The sequence below is a fragment of the Meriones unguiculatus genome, chromosome 1 (genome assembly GCF_030254825.1).
Source record: "Meriones unguiculatus strain TT.TT164.6M chromosome 1, Bangor_MerUng_6.1, whole genome shotgun sequence".
Lineage (NCBI taxonomy): Eukaryota > Metazoa > Chordata > Mammalia > Rodentia > Muridae > Meriones > Meriones unguiculatus.
In genome coordinates this window covers 68,446,665-68,459,491 of record NC_083349.1, presented here as the reverse complement: position 1 = coordinate 68,459,491, position 12,827 = coordinate 68,446,665, and positions in this window count along the sequence as shown.

The following is a 12,827-nucleotide window of genomic DNA, read 5'->3' as shown; positions in this document are numbered from 1 at the left end:
ATGTCCATGTTGAGAGATGCTGCCAGCACACAGTTAAGTTTCACCATTAGTGACAGGAATAATAACCACGCAGTGTGAGAAGAAAGTTTCCGTCAATGTCTCCACAGCTTTCTCCACTAGCTGCTTTCCACCACCCATAGTCACTAAAAAGTACAAAGTGTGATTTGCACATGCACAGGTATCATGTTTCCTCTCCTTTGTACCTGGGGAGGAAATCACGTTTGCATGCTTAGGTCGGCGTCAGGACATGCATGTGGGTGAGAGTGTGTGCGTGTGTGCACATGTGGGTGAGAGTGTGTGCGTGTGTGCACATGCACGTGGCAGCCAGAAGACAGCCTCAGGTGTCGCCCTCAGGACGTCACCCAACTCCTTTGAGAGAAGGTATCTCATTGGCCTGGAATTCACTGGGTCAACCATATCGCATGGTCAGCAGGCCCCAACGACCTGCCTGTGTCCACCTTCCCGGGGCTGAAGTTGCTGTACTTCATCAAGGCCTGACATTTCATGTGGATTCTGGGACAGGAACACATGTTCTCACACTGGCACAGTATGCTCTTGGCCAACACAGCTGACTCCACAGACCACATCAGTCATCCACCTTTCATTATAAGCCCTTCTGCCAGTTTTGCCCTTTTTCATTTTTGGATGCCACACATAACTTTTAGTAAATGAGGACACAGTGGCTCTCCAGAAGGCTGGCTGCAGATACGGAAAGCTGTAGACATGGACTGCAGAAGTCAAATGCTACGAACATACAGTGCCTAGGTCAGGTGTGAGAGATTCCCTTCAAGGGAGTCACCTCAATCACTCTGTGGAACAGAGGACAGAAACAAGAGCTGGATCAGTGTCTCAGCAGGTAAGAGCACTTTTTCTTGCAAAGGATCTGGGTTTGGTTCCCAGAATCCACATGGTAGTTCACAACCATCTGTAATTACAGTTCCAAGGGATGTGACCCCTCTTCTGAGCTCCTTGGGCACCAGGCATACACATGTACACATCCATACATGCAAGCAAAACACACATATACATGAATTTTTTCACATACTTTTTTTATTCTTTATTAATTACACTTTATTCACTTTGCATCCCCCCTGCGGTTCCCTTCCTCCTCTCATCCCAATCCCTCCCTTCCTCCACCCTCTGCATGCATGTCCCTCCCCAAGTCCACTGATAGGGGAGGGCTTCTTTCCTTCCTTCTGATCCTAGTCAATTAGGTCTCATCAGAAGTGGCTGCATTGTCTTCTTCTGTGGCCTGGTAATGCTGCTCCCCCTTCAGGGGGAGGTAATTAAAGAGCAGGCCAATCAGTTCATGTCAGAGACAGTCCCTGTTCCTATTACAATGGAACCCACTTGGATACTGAACTGCCATGGGCTACATCTGTGCAGGGGTCTTAGGTTATCTCCATGCATAGTCCTTGGTTGGAATAGCAGTCTCAGAAAAGACCCCTGTGCTCAGATTTTTTGGTTTTGTTGCTCTCCTTGTGGAGCTCCTGTCCTCTCCAGATCTTACTGTTTCCCACTTCTTTCCTAAGATTCCCTGCACTCTGCCCAAAGGTTATTCATAAGACTCCACATCTGCATTGTTAGTCTGCAGAGCAGAGCCTTTCAGAAGTCCTCTGTGTCAGGCTCCTGACTTGTTCCCTCTTTTCTCCTTCTTCTGATGTCTATCCTCTTTGCCTTTCTGGATAGGAACTGAGCATTTTAGCAAGAGTCCTCCCTCTTGATTAGTTTCTTTAGGTGTACAGATTTTGGTAGGTCTGTCCTATATTATATGTCTATATGAGTAAGTATATATCGTGTGCATCTTTCTGCCTCTGGGATAGCTCACTCAGGATGATCTTTTCCAGATCCCACCATTTACCTGCAAATTTCATGATTTCCTGTTTTTTATTGCTGAGTAATATTCCATTGTGTACATGAAATTTTTAAAAATCTAAAATAATGATGATGAGGAAAGGGCCTAGAAACCTCAACACAAACCAGAGAGGATGTGATGGAAAGATGACTCAAGTATAAAGTGCTTGGTTCTCAAGCTTGTTCTGACAACCCACAAAAACCTAAATTAAAAAAAATGCTAGACATTGTAGCATGTGCCTTAATCTCAGCACTGGTGAGGTGGAGACAAGTGATCCATGGTACTCTCTTGCTAATCAGCCTGGTCCAGTTGGCAAACTGTAGGCCACTGAGAGACTCTATCTCAATAATAATAATGATGATGATGATACCTCAAAGGTACATGATAACTGAGGTTCTCCTCTGACTTGCCCATCCACATACAAATGTACACATGTGTGCACAAACACACGGGGGGTTGGCAAGAAGGCAGAGGACATAGGCTAGTGCTCACGGTGGTGCCCCCTCTCTGCCTCTACATAAGCACATCACCGTCCCAAGCAAGGGACAAGCTTTCTGTGTTTGATCTACGATTGTCCTCAAAATAATCACCCATGACTGGCAATAGCCCACAGGTTTCCTCCACAAAGGTGGGAGGCAAAAAAAATAAAAGTGGAAATAGTCCCCAGGGTCAGGACAACTTCTGAAGGCAAAGGCAAGGAGCTGTGAACATAGGAGCACGGCTCAGCAAACATGCCTGTCTATGGTAAGGGCTCTCTATGATGCACTCTCATGTGGACCAGGAGCAAACTGCAATTGTATCTTAGCCAATTTGGATTTGCCTAGCTATAAGGAATGGAAACTCCAGGTGAAGATGGTTTAAATGTTTACAATGACATTTCTCACATTAAAAACATCAGACCTAAACTTACAGACACAACTTAGGTCCAGGAACCAAAACAAAAACACACACACACAAATGTGTCTTTCTCCAGTGCCCTCATGACAGCCAGTGAAAGAGAAAATAAACGTCATAAGCACCCAACATAGCATGTATAACTGACCCAAGAACAAAGAGACGCTTCCTTCCATTGGCTTCTGCAAGAATTCTAACACTGAGCTTTATTGGCTTAGTTTTGAAACCATGCCATTCCCGAACCAGCCACGAGTCTCCTTCATATTCCAGAAGAAGCAGTAATAGGACAGACAGGTCTCAGCAAGGAGGAGATGTGAAGGCAAGTCTGTGCACTTACCATTTCTCAGGCCCTTCAAGCATCCTAAACACAGCCAAGAACCTGCCTCCAACACTGCACTGGTTCTTTCTAGGCACACAACAAGAAGAAACATGACAGCTGGAGAGGCAGCCCTTGGATAAAGCATTTGTTATGCAAACATGAAGGCCAGAGTTCAAATCCCTAAAGCCCATTTACAGCTAAAGACAGTGACATGTGTCTATAAACCCTGTGTACCCATAATGAGAGGAGGGACAGACAGGAGAATCCCTGGAAGCTCTCAGGCCAAGTAGCCTAGCGGAAAAAAAGGAACAGCAATACAACAGAGAGATTGTTTCAAATAGGAAAAGTGAGGACAAGTGGTCCTGGTACACATGCATGGACACACATGCATGGACACACATGCATGGACACACACATATACCCACACATGCATGTGAGCGCACAGGAGTGCGCACATGTGTACACAGAGTCATAAAAAACAGGAAAGCAAAGGCCTTTGTTCCTGCACACCCTCACCCATCCTCACATTGTTGCTCAGAGAATAACTGACTTCAAGAGAGGGGGGATTACATTTCCTAACTGTAGGGTAGAGACGTTTTTTGGGACAAAGTTAAACTGCAAACATTTCACAGAAAGAAGAGTATTTTTCTATCTGTATTTGTAGGCAATACAGAAGCCTAAAAAAATCATGAGTGAGACTATATTAAAATAATTTAATAAAATATTTGAATATGCGTTTACTATACATGTCAGCATTAAGCTCTCTCCCACTGGCTCCCAGCCCACCCCTCTACACAAAGCTGCAGCTACAGAGACTGGAGTTCCCTTGTGGCTACACCCTGGAGGCAGAGTACCTTCCAGGATCTTCTCACTCTGTCCCACTGGCCACCTGCCTGATCCCTGCTGCTGTGACTGCCCCTATAAGTCATTCTGCACACCAAGGGCAGCTCCTGGATGTAATTCTCAGTTTCTCTAGGAGGAGCAGAGCCAGCCTCACTGTGTCGCTCAGTTGCAGGCTCTCGGAGCCCTTCTCCATGCTTCCAGAGTCAATAACTGCAATTCTGCCCCTTTGCTACTCAGCCCTGGGGGTGGCAGCTGTTTCCTGAAGCATGTTTTTTTCTTCTATGACATCCTCATAGTCTCCCTTCCAGTTCCCACTTTACATCTTTACAATTCCATTCAATGATCTCTGCTGAAATAACTAGTGCTATTTCTGTCGTTTCACGGAGCTGTTTGACACACATGCAAAAAAATCACAGATGTCATGTACATGAAGTAACCAATTAGAAGATAACAAATAAAAACATTTTTATTAATTAAATTTATTTATTTATTCCTCTAGGAGGAACAGAGCCAGTCTCACTGTGTAGCTTCAGGGACAACTGCCCAAACAGACCTCTCATGGGAGGTCTGCTTCCCACGGCTGCCACCCTCTGCAAACACAGTCCCCTCCTTGCCTTCCCCCTGGTCCCACTCTCCCACCCTCTTTTCTCCTCCCCCCTTCTCCTCAGAAAAGGGGAGCCCCCTACAATCCACCTTGGCACATCCAGTCACATCAGGACCAAGCACATCCTCTTCCACTGAATCCAGACAAGGCAGCCGAACTAGGGGAAAGTGATCTAAAAGCAGGCAACAGAGTCATGTCAGAGACAACTCCCACTCCCCTTGCTAGGGGATCCACATGAAGACCAAGCTGCCCATCCACTGCATATGTGTTGAGGGCTTAGGTCCAGTTCATGCATGCTCTTTGGTTGGTGCTTCAGTCTCTGTAAGCCCCCATGAGCCTAGGTTAGTTTACTCTGTTGGTCTCCTTGTGGAGTTCTTGTCCCCTCCAGTTCTTTCTATCCTTCCCCCAATTCTTCCACACCAGTTTCCATCCTCTGCCTAATGTTTGTTGTGGATCTCAGCATCTGTTTCAATCCACTGCTGGGTGGGGCTCTCAGAAGACCATTATTTTAAAAGCCATTCACAAAGAACAAATGAAACCAAATACCTAGGCACTGAACTAGGAAGAAAAGTGCATGGCCTGAGTGAGAAAAGTGTACACTGCTTCTGAGAACAAAATAATCTGAACCAATGAGGACTCGCATTCTCTTAGAAAAAGTGAACACCAAAACTATGCCAGTTTCTTCACATTAACTTACATTTTTGAGATGCAATAAAGATCCATCAAGTTTTATTTATTTTTTGTGGTAGCTAAGCAAGTTAACAAAGTTCATATGAAAATATTAAAAATCAGTAAACTCTAAAACCAAAAACCATGCTGAGGAGATGAAACCAGTCCTGCTTGATAGCAAAGCATATTACAGTCCTGTGGACAAAGCTGCCCTTTACATTCTCGGTAAACAGAACAATGGACCAAAGCAGGGAGCTCAAACCAGATCTAAGCAGATACTGCAACATAATGTGTGCTGAGACAGTAGACAACTAAAAAAGAGAAAAGATAGCTCTAATAACTGTTATTGGGACTAGTGCGTGACCATATGGGAAAAGCCCAAAATAGATTCATTCCTCATACATCATAAATCATGATAAATTCCTAATGGACTGGTACTTTTTCCAAAAGTTAACTGAAGACATCTGTCCTTGCTATGACTTAAAATCTAAGGCCAATAAGAAAATATATATTAGTGAAGACATTTTAAAAATACTTTGCAAAGACAAAAAAAGAAAAACATATAAGTCAAAAGTCAGTGACAGCAGAGGGAACCAGCGTACTGAATGTCCTAGCTAGGGATCTCGTAAGGAAGAAAGGTGGACAACTGAATTTTCAATCAAGCCCAGACTAACAACTGACAGCTTGGAACACCTCAACTTCATTCAGAATGAGAACAGACTGACACAATCTATAACAAAAGGTCCACAGAGCAGAATAAGGATCCCAAATCATTAAGAATGAGACATGAACAGACATTTCACTGAAGAAAAAAAGTAAGCCAGCTATGAAAGAAGCTGAACACCATTGGCTTAGAGGTAAATGCAAGTAGCTATCCCAATGAGACATCACAACACCACACTACAATGCTAGTACTTATAAAGGTCAGTAATGAGTGTTGGTGGGAGATGGGTCAACGAGAACTTGGGATGCAGGTGAGATGCAAATTGGTACAACCATGTTGAAAAAGCATTTGGGGCAAGGTTAAGAACAGGTAAATATATGCCTATCTCATAAGCAGAATTTCTGCTTTTAAATACATGCTCATGAGGACTAGGTACATTTTATAAACCAAACATTCATACTGACATTATTCAAAAGAACACCCAGAATTGGAAATAATCCACACACAGAATCAATATGTCATTGCATGTTATATTAATATATCCATTAACAGGACTGATTCCATTGTGGACATATTTATAGTAAACTAATCAGCAGTAATAAATAACCAATCTGCAATGTGTAGCATCTATAGATGCATCTGAGAGATAGCGCGCTGAATGAAGGGGAAAAGAACAGCCAATGTGGTAGTGCACACGTTTAGTCTGAGCACTCAGAGAGGCAGACGCAGGAGGATCATTGTGAGTTTGAGGCCAGCCTGATCTACAGAGTGAGTTCCAGGATAGCCAGGGTTGTTACACAGAGAAACCCCGTCTAGAACTCTACCCTCAGGGGAAAAAAGAAGAGGAGGAGGAGGAGAAAGAAGTAAAAACCAAAAAATGTGCACACTATGTAATTCATTAATATGACGTCAAGAAATCCATCTTATTATAATCAAAATGGCATGGCTTCTGGGGCCAGAGAGATGGCTCCATGTGTAAAGACAACTTCCCTGCAAGGCTGGCAACCTCAATTTGATTTCTAGGACCCACATGGTAGAAAGAAAGACTGATTCCTCCAGGTTGTCATCAGACCTCCACATAGGCAAGCACACACATACAAACACACACACACGCACATAATCAAACAACATCAACAATAATAATAATAATAAATTTAGTAAAATTACATTACAATTTCTTATATAATATTGGCTTAAAAGAATAAAAAAAATCTTCTGGATTCTGGGAATATTTATACCTTTATACAAATAGCAAACATTTACAAAATATATGTCATAATGTTTACATTTAAAATTTAGTTTTCTGTTCTCATTTGTAGAATGAGCCACAATAAAGTTAAAGCATACAAATAGGGTAAACTCAATGCCATTTCTCCTTATACTGGCAAAACTCCAGCATCTTCACAATGCTCCCTATGAGACTGTAGAGACTCAGGAACATATACATTAATACATGAAAGGGACTGTGGCAAATTCTATCCAAATTTCATGTGCATTTGTCTTTTCATCTAGTAAGGAGGGTCTAGAAATCATAACTGTCAGATAATACAAAATGGAGTGCACCCAAGGATATTTGCCAAGTTTTTTGTATTGGCAGGAGAGTTGAAGTAAAGGTATTGCTTTCAGACTTTGGCCTCAGTGCATAGGCAGTGAAGACTCCACATTACGGCGGCTGATGTGATACTGCCTCCCTGGTTACATCACTCAGTGGCAAAAGGCACAAACTAGAAGACATTAGAAGCTATGACTCAAAGAGGGGGACAGAAGTGGCTGTTTAAAGGTAGGTGTGAATATTCTGACACCCCTCTTGCATAATTGGATCTATGTTCCTGCCCTCTCATGTTGGGCTGATTTCACCAAAATAATCTGATTTTAAGAGATGACAAGAGGCAGCAGAAGCCTAGTCCTTCAGAAGGCTGGCACCTTCCACCAGTCTTAGAAACTTGAGCCACCACGTAAGAAGACCTTCTCGCCTTCTAGAGATCACCACACAGAAGGACTCCAGAGTCAAAGACCACAGGCCATCCAATCAGCCCTTCCCATGAGGCACCAGGCATGGGACTGAGCTGCCTTGGACCTTCTTCACTGGTCAGACAAGCCCAGCCACTGCAAGAGAATCATTGGCACCTTGGACCGTATGAACTGAACACCACAGCAACATGGCATTGCTTTTAAATTACCGTATATATTTTAAGGCAAGTGATTGATTTTATGTCACTGGCTTTATATGTGTGTCCTAGTTTCATTTCTCCTGCAGTGATAAAAATACCCTGACAAAAAGAAAAGGCAGAAAGGTGCCTGTTTTAGCTTAAAATTCCAGGTTGCAGATCATCATTGTGGGGAGGACACAGCAAAAATGTCAAACAACAGCACAGTCAAAGGCAGAGACATGAATGTCCATGTGCTCAGCTGCTGTCTTGTACTCATCTCCTACTGTTCAGTACAGTCTGTCTAGAGAATGGTGCTGCCTAAAGAAGCCCGAGCTTTCCACATCAATTAACCTAAGACAATCCCCCACCAGCTGGGTGTGGTGGTGCAAACCAGTAATCCCAGTACTCAAGGAGGCAAAGGCAGGCTGATCCCTGCCTTTGAGGCCAGCCTGATCTAAAAGTGAGTCCAGGAGAGCCAAGGCTACACAGAGAAACCCTGTTTCAAAAAATCAAACAAAAAACAAAACAACAAGCAAAGACAATCCCTCATATATGTGCTCACATGTCTACACACCCAATGTAGACAAGCACTCATGTGTCAAGTCGAATGTTTAAGCTGACCATCACAGCGTGTATACCAAAGACACAAGGAAAGGCCTTGTGAAGTTAAATTTAAGTAGAAAATATCAGCATGTTCTTCTAGTTTTGTTCTTTCTAAACATATATACATATTTCCTATTTTAAACCACTAAAAACAATGACAGCCCAAGCAATGAGCCCTAAATGCCAGACAGTTCTTTCTGAAAATCTCCTCCCACAGAGAGACTCCAGGCCTGAGCTATCTTGTGCCAAGAAAGTAAAGATGTTGTTAACAACAAATGGGGCTATACTGAAAAGTCACAGGACCCAAGTCCAAGGCACACACTGTCCTAGGATGGCGCAATGTAGGGAAAAGTACAATTACAGTGAATGAAAACATCAAGCACAGTGACGCACCATGAAGGGTGTTGTAGCTGACAGCAGGCAATATGCACGGGGCTGTGCCAGAAGGTTCCAGTGGAGCTGAAGAATTCCTCTCTCCTGCCGATGCCATTGCCACTGCAGTGTTGTAGTATGATGTGCTTCTTGGGTGTGTGTGGAGATGCTGTGTGAACAGTCAGCTGCAGTTCTGGTTCTAAGTATAGCAATATGGCTGTGGAAACAGCACAAAATGCGTAATACTGCAGGACTAAGTTGCTTGCTTCCGTCCCCACTATGCTGTGCAAATGTAGTCACTGTCTCAGAGCACACACCCGCTTCATTCACTGTCGAGCAGTGTGCTGTGCTCTGCCACCCCATGCTGACCACCTCCTGATGACACGAGGAGGACAGGCGTGGTGCTTGACCTGCACCATCAAGCTCTGAGTGAAGTGAAGATCTGACGACCCCACGACAGCATCACCTAACAATGCATCCATCTCTCAGGATGTTTTCTCCTTTTAATGTGGCATGGGACTTATAAACGCTCATGAGCTAATCAGAATAAAAAGCAGAAATGATACTCATTGCCATGGGACATTGCTAATCAACTGCAAAAGTTAACACCATACAAAAGCCAATGTTTTATCCTGCCTTGCCAATATAGACTCTGTTTTGCAGAATGAAAGAATGCTGGTGGCAAGTTCTTACTGGGAAAAAAAAATCACAGTAAGTTAGACAAGAAGGGATGGTGGTGATGCTCCACCACGAAACCAAGGAGTTGGTCACTAACACAAGTGTACTGGCCAGATTTATGTCAACTTGACACAGACTAGAGTCATCAGAGGGCAGGAAGCCTCAACTGAGAACAATGGAGAAAATGCCTCCAAAAGATACAGCTGTAAGGCTCTTTGGGTTAGAGATCAATGAGGGAGGGCCCAGCACATTGTGGGCAGTGCCATCCCTGGGCCAGTGGTTCTGGGCTCTATAAGAAAAAAGGCTGAGCAAGCCATGATGAACAGGCCAGTAAACAGCAACCCCCATGGCCTCTGAATCAGATCCTGTCTCTAAGTTCCTGCCCTACTTAAGTTCTTATCCTGGCTTCCTTCAGTGATGGACTACAGTGTGGAAGCAGAATACACCCCTTCCTCCCCAGTTCCTTTGGTCATGGTGTTTCATCACAGCAACAGAAACCCTAAGACAATGAGTGAATTGTAACTGTGGTTCTCTGAGGAGTTCTTGTCAGGAGAAAACAACTGATCCCAGAGCATCTTAATGTCTCCACCACAGCAGTATTAAGAACCTGGTACTGAGCTAAGCAGCAGGAAAAAAGGAATCTAAACCAGTACTTTGGAATGTGGAGTCTTCTACAGGCCAAATGACTGGCATTTTCAACAAACGAAATGAAATGAAAATGAAAAGGGAGGTGGATGAGGTAGCTCTTATTTTCTGAGACAGATAATTTACATCCCACCAACAGCACAACATGCCCTTTTCTTTGTCTCTTTGCCAACACTTTTTATCTTTCATCTTTTTTATTTAAAATATCATTCTAGCAGGTATGATGTGATATCTCACTGGTTCTCTTTGCTATTTCCCTACAGTCTGTAGTGCTAAGAATTTTGCCATGAACTTATAATGTGGTGTATACAATGGAACAGTATTCATCTTAGAAAAGAGAAGGTGCTGTTCCCAGGGAAACATGGATGAACCTAGAAGAGTTGATGCTAAGTGCAATAATACACATACAAAGTTGAAAACATAATTACCTCAATCAGGTTTGGAGTCTAAGAAAAGAAGCACTTAGTTCATACAAGCAATGGAGGGAGAGAAGTGGTAGCTACTGTTGGTTGGGGCTGGAAAAGGACTGAGAAAACAAACAGTTACAGGCTACGGGGTACAGAGTTTCAACTAGACAGGAAAAGCGAGTCGTGAGATCTGCTAAACACCAGGATGTCAAAGTGGTGATAATGGACTCTATATTCAAAATGACAGCAAAGTCAATTTCCATGACATCACCATATATATGTCAGGTGATTAAAGTGATGGGCACGTTAATTAGTGTGGGCTTAATTCCCCTGTGTACATGGTACACAGACATCCATCAGAACGCTGCACTCTGAAGCTGGAAGATAAATACTTTTAGGAGCTGTCAGTTGTTATAAACTTTAAAAACCTTTAGAGAGGAAGAAAGACTGGTGAAGACATAAAACCAAGTTCCACACCTTGTCTGAATTTCACAAAACTGGCTGTTAAACCATCTGGAAAAGGAAAGGTGTTTGAGTTTATCAGTATCTTAACTAATAAAAAAAGTTAAACATTTACCTACCCCGTTGACCCAGAAATTTCACCTCTAGTTATTTACACAAAAGAAATGAAAACATGCCACAGGCATGGAAAGCTCACAGATGTTTTGTTCATAATAGCCAAAACAGAGGAGAAATGTAATAAACATCTATCAATAGAAGAATGGATTTAAAAGTGAGGCATTGTGAAATACTAGTTCTTAGTAGAAAAGCATAAACTACTATAAATTAATAATAGACCTCACAAATATTATGCTAAGTGAAAGAATTTACATTAAGCTTTAGAACACTGGAAAGTAAACCAGTGCCCAGCTCTTAAAGGGTGGTCGGGTTACTGGGAACAGAAATAAAAATGTTATCTGAGCGATACAAATGTTCTTTCCTGAGAAGGATGTGGATTACACCACTTCCGTGCATTCGTCAGAACTAATTGATACGTACACTCCAAATTTACACATGCGGGTCTAAGGAGAGTTTACCTTTTGAAAGGGGAATGTAAACAAATACTTAACTCTAGTCAATAGGGTCTCTTCACAGAGACATGGATGAACAATCCTGAAACCACAGACTGTTATTCTAGACTTGAGCAATTAAGTCAATATAATGGCAGGGGAATGTGAACAAACCACAGTAAGAAAATCAACAGCCAGAGTGCACTGGTTGGGACAGGTAGAACAGGAGCGGCCAGCACACTGCACAGGTGGAGCTTGGCTTCGCAACACTATTCTCCACCAAAAACAGAGAGAACCTTTTACAAATGCTCGCCCCACAGCGGGAATAGGAAAAAACACCTTGTTAAATCAGAAACCATGGGAATACTTAAAGAATAAAATGGGGTATTGAATAGTAGAGTATCTGGCTTTATACCACTTTCACTGGCTAAACTTAGGCAAACTCAATCATAAAAAAAAATGGGGGGACAAGATGGTTCATAGGGTAAAAGTATTTGCCATGTTCTGTGTAGCAATTTCCTCTAGATTGAAACAGTCCATTCTCAGGGGTAAGCTCTTTAAAACAAGAATAAACAACTCAAAATAGCTTCAGGAAGTCCCTGAAATTGAGAAGATTCACTACTACCCTCACCCAGTTTTATAAACAATCAAGATTACTGAGAGTCACTCTCAGAGAGGCCCAGCCACAAAAAAGAAACAGAAACCAACCCAGTGGCCTGAAAAAGGCCAACACCAACTGAACCACCTAGAAGCAACCAAGACCAAATGAGCTGCCTGGAAGAGCTTCAGACCAAGGCAGCCACCTTGAAAGGGCACTTTCTAACCCACTGAGCCACCTGCAAGCTACGTGGGTTATAGGTTCGTACACCTCACCTATACTGAGTGATTCAGCTGTCATTGAGTCATTTCTGTTCTTGCAAGTAATCCTTCACCCATGTTCCTGTAAGTAACCCCAATAAAATTCATTGGTTCATCAAGTTAGACCTTGATGTTATGTGTCCTTTGGTGTTTTCTCAGATTATTATCTGCGATAATGACACCTATGCCCATGTCTCCAGGAATAATGTCACACAACAACATACAAGTTTCTCAGCCTGAGCTGGACCCCCAGAAA